This window comes from Physeter macrocephalus, chromosome 8 (genome assembly GCF_002837175.3).
Source record: "Physeter macrocephalus isolate SW-GA chromosome 8, ASM283717v5, whole genome shotgun sequence".
Taxonomy (NCBI): Eukaryota; Metazoa; Chordata; class Mammalia; order Artiodactyla; family Physeteridae; genus Physeter; species Physeter macrocephalus.
This window is the reverse complement of record NC_041221.1, coordinates 22,620,733-22,625,773: the sequence shown is the minus strand read 5'-3', so window position 1 is coordinate 22,625,773 and position 5,041 is coordinate 22,620,733.

Genomic DNA, 5,041 nt, shown 5'->3' with positions numbered 1-5,041 from the left:
AAAGAAATGAAATTGAGTTATTTGTAGTGAGGTGGATGGACCTAGAGACTGTCATACAGAGTGAAGTAAGTCAGAAAGAGAAAAACAAATAGTACATGCTAACACGTATATATGGAATCTAAAAAGAAAAAATGGTTCTGAAGAACATAGGGGCAGGACAGGAATAAAGATGCAGACGTAGAGAATGGACTTGAGGACATGGGGAAGGGGAAGGGTAAGCTGGGACGAAGTGAGAGAGTGGCATGGACATATATACACTACCAAATGTAAAATAGATAGCTAGTGGGAAGCAGCCACATAGCACAGGGAGATCAGCTTGGTGTTTTGTGCCCACCTAAAGGGGTGGGATAGAGAAGGTGGGAAGGAGAGGCAAGAGGGAGGAGATATGGGGATATATGTTTATGTACAGCTGATTCACTTTCTTATACAGCAGAAACTAACACACCATTGTAAATCAATTACACTCCAATAAAGATGTTTAAAAAAATGTATTAAAGACTTGAATGTAAGACATTAAACCATAAAAATCATAGAAGAAAACATAGGTGGTAAGCTCCTTGACATCAGTCTTGGCAATGACTTTTTGGATTTGACACCAAAAGCAAAGGCAACAAAAGCAAAAATAAACAAATGGGACTGCATCAAACTAAAAACAAAAATTCTGTGCAGCAAAGAAAACCATGTACAAAATATACAACCTATTAAGTGGGAGAAAATATTTGTAAATCATATCTCTGGTAATGGGTTAATATTCAAAGTGTATAAAGAACACATACAACTTAATAGTAAAGAAACTAACAATCTGATTTTAAAAATTGACAAAGGATCTGAAGAGACATTTTTCCAAATAAGACATACAGTTGGCCAATAGGTACATGAAAGGTTGCTCAACATCACTAATCATCAGCAAAATGCACATCAAAACCACAATAAGATATCCTCTCATCCCTGTTAGAATGACTACTATCAAAAAGAAATAACAGTGTTGGTGAGGATGTGGAGAAAAAAGAGCCATTGGTGGGACAGTAATTTAGTGTAGATACTATGGAAAATGTTGTGGAAGCTCCTTAAAAAATTAAAAATACAACTACCATGTGATCCAGCAATTCTACTTCTGGGTATTTTTCCAAAGAAAACTAAAACAGAAACTCAGAAAGATATATGCACTCTCATGTTCACCATAGCCTTATTTATAATGGCCAAGACATGGAATCAAACTAAATGCCCATTGATGGGTGAATGGACAAAGAAGATGTAGTATATATAAAATGGACTATTTGCCATTAAAAAGAATGAAATCTTGCCATCTGTGACAATGTGACTGGACCTTGAGGGCATTATGCTAAGTGAAATAAGAAAAAGACACATACTGTATTATCTCACTTATATGTGGAATCTAAACAAAACAAAACAACAAAAACAAGTCTGAGTTCATGGATATAGAAAACAGATTGGTGTTGCCTGAGCCAGGGGTGGGGTAAAATGGGTGAAGGGCATCAAAGGGAACAAGTGTCCAGCTACAAAATGAATAAGTCATGAGGATGTTGTGCACAGTGTGGTGACTATAGTTAATAATGCTCTATTACATATTTGAAAGTAGCCAGGGGAGTGGATCTTGAAAGTTCTCATCACACACACAAATCTTTTTATACTTACGTATGGTGACAGATGTTAACTGAACTTATTGTGGTGATCATTTTGCAATATAAACAAATATCAAACGATCATACATCTGAAACTAATGAAATGTTATATCAATTATATCTCAATTTAAAAAAAGAAATAGAAAATGTGAAATTGAATGAAAGGAAAAATACATATAAATTAATAAAATACAATACTCTGTAATGACCTATATGGGAAAATAATTTTAAAAAGAGTGGATATATGTATATGCACAACTGATTCACTTTGCTGCACAGCAGAAACTAACACAACATTGTAAATCAACTAGACTCCAATAAAATTTTTTTTTGAAAACCCAAATAACCAACTAGAATCAACAAAGCACACAAATTGATTCTTTGAAAAGACTAATAATACTGATCAATTCCTGGTAAAACCAATCAAGGAAAACAAAGAGGGAGAGAGAAGGCAGAAATGACTCATACCAGGAGAGAAGAAGGCATCACTCTATATCCTACAGACATTAACTATACCAAGATATTTTTTAAAGTGTATTTTATCCCACAGGGCTTTACTGATGGCTGGTGGGACAAGAAGGGAATGGGTTGAAGAAACCAGGCTCATGAATATCATTAATATATGTTTCCTAAGTGTGGAGTGTGGAGAAAACAGGTCTGTTGGAAGGGATATATCTCCTGGGTGAAAACCACTTACACAGTTATCCTAAAGCAAAGGAAATACAAAGATGGGGCTGGGGAGGATGCTGGGAAACATGGAGGAGAAGAGCAAGGGGCACCATTCGTATCAGTAAGATAATGTGGATGGGCAGGAGGAGAACCTTGTACTTACAGTTTTGCCTGAGAACTTATTTACTCTCATTTTCTTTACCCTTAATCCTCATTCATTCCTTCACTCTGAATTATTCACAGGTGAGAAGACTGTGTTACCTATATTTTAGGGCTGGGGAGAAAAAAAAAACACCAATGTCACGATATAATGAAATAGTAACTGTAAGGACTAAGGGTGGCTAGGGGGATAGCTCTAAAGCTTGGTCTGGTTTTCCTTGAAATTGTTGAATCTGTTTTCTGAGTGTAAACGTCCATTCAGGAAAGAATGTATTCTTAAGTCTACATCCATTGGTATAAGTACAATTTTTTTTTTTTTTATCATTCTTGACACCATTCCTTAAGTAAGTGAAGGTCAAGGAAAAGAAAAAAGCAAACAATTGTTAAGAACGACACTGAACCTGAAAAAATTTGTAAAAAGAGCAATCAGAAGGTGAACTTGAGGAGGTTTCTCGTTAAGTAAAGCCACTTCAGGGTTTTTAAAATTCATTCTCAGCTAATGGAAATTTCCTTCCTTTTTAACTGACTTTTCCTTCAGTAACTACATAGCTGGTAGCAATGTGGGCCCACAAGAACTTCCACTACTGTATTCAAGGATTTGCATGAGGTAGAGAAATCCCTTCTCACATATTCAAAAAACCCAGGTGGAGTCACTATAAAACATTTTTTTTTTGATGTGTGGAGGATGAATTATTTTGTACATAACCAGTATTATTTTGTAATAACCAGTTAAACTTGGAAGTTTACTTTTAACTCCATGTCACCATTTTTCAGCATAAGTCATTTAAAATGAAAATAATTCAAAATACATTATCAATTCACTGCTTTCAAAATCAGTCTGTATAGAATGTTTCCAGGTTAGCCCTGTGACTCATCACACAAAAAACCATCAAGTCTTATTTCAAGTCTTATTTAAATATGTGTCTTTGTCCCTGTATCAACTGGTCCAAAATGTTATGCTTTTTGAACTCTTGTTTAAGCTTTTCACAGGTTTCTTACTTTGCTGTTGCTGTTGAGTTGTGAGCAGCAGTTAATTTCCTTAAACAGCCTCTCTCTTACCTTCTCTTCTTTTTCCTTCTAGCCACAGTGACCTTTAACATCACAGAATCTGGAGGATTAGGGTCAGAGCAGAATTGAAGCCCATGGTTAATGAACAACATTCTTGGGCTTTATGGAACAGTTTTAACGACTTCTGATTGGCAATTCAGAGGAATTTTTTGCTTTTCTCTCTTTTTCGAGTTCCAGGGATGTACAGTTTTACCATAAGTTGTGATATATGACTAATTTATTTAATGGATAAATTCTTTTTATTTTTTCACACACACACAGTATTTTATTTTTACAGGAGATAAATAGATTGACACGAAGCATTGTAAATGGATGACCACAACAAAAACAACAATGATTGCAATTACCAAACATGAAACACACTCATACTATGTCATAATATTGACATTCAGTCCAGTAATCCTCCACTGTAACAGCTCCTTAACTTTGCAGTGAAAATTGATTTGTATATTTTTGGCCTCTGAGTCCTTGTGGGTTTTTTTCTTTTTATTCAAACAGAAAGTCACAAAAATTATAATCATCCTCATCAGTTCACTCAGTCTCATGTAATTAATTTTTTTTTCATCTTGATCTTCTGTTAGCACTTTTATGAGTTCATCAGTTTTCCATTAGAGTCCTGAAAATGCTTATTCATTCAGTTCAGCAGTATAGTCAGTTACCAGAAACCTGTACTTGTCAGTCTTTTCCATGAATTCCTTGAAGATGAAACCCTTTTATAGAAACATATTTGCAAAAGCATCAGAGTACACACAGAACTGTCTGTAAATGACAAAAGACCTAAAAATGACCACAGTTAAAGATTTGGTGAAAGTTCATAATAATGCAAATGACAAGGAAATTTAGTTATTTCTGAGATGTACATTTTAAAGTAATAACTAGAGTTATGACTTATAACATTATACCAGAACATATAAGATTTTTAGAAATTTCATGTAATGTCTGAAACATTTACATTAACATATTTCCATACAAATAACCCAATGAGAGTTTAGTATTAGTTGTTTGGTTTGTTTGTTTGTTTATACTGCAGGTTCTTATTAGTCATCAATTTTATACACATCAGTGTATACATGTCAATCCCAATCGCCCAATTCAGCACACCACCATCCCCACCCCACAGCGATTTTCCCCCCTTGGTGTCTATACGTCTGTTGTCTACATCTGTGTCTCAACTTCTGCCCTGAAAACCATTTGGTACATTCTGTACCATTTTTCTAGGTTCCACATACATGTGTTAATATATGATATTTGTTTTTCTCTTTCTGACTTACTTCACTCTGTATGATAGTAACTAGATCTGTCCACGTCTCAACAAATGACCCAATTCCATTCCTTTTTATGGCTGAGTAATATACCATTGCGTATATACGTACCAAAACTTCTTTATCCATTCGTCTGTTGATGGGCATTTAGGTTGCTTCCATGACCTGGCTATTGTAAACAGTGCTGCAATGAACATTGGGATGCATGTGTCTTTTTGAATTATGGTTTTCTCTGGGTAT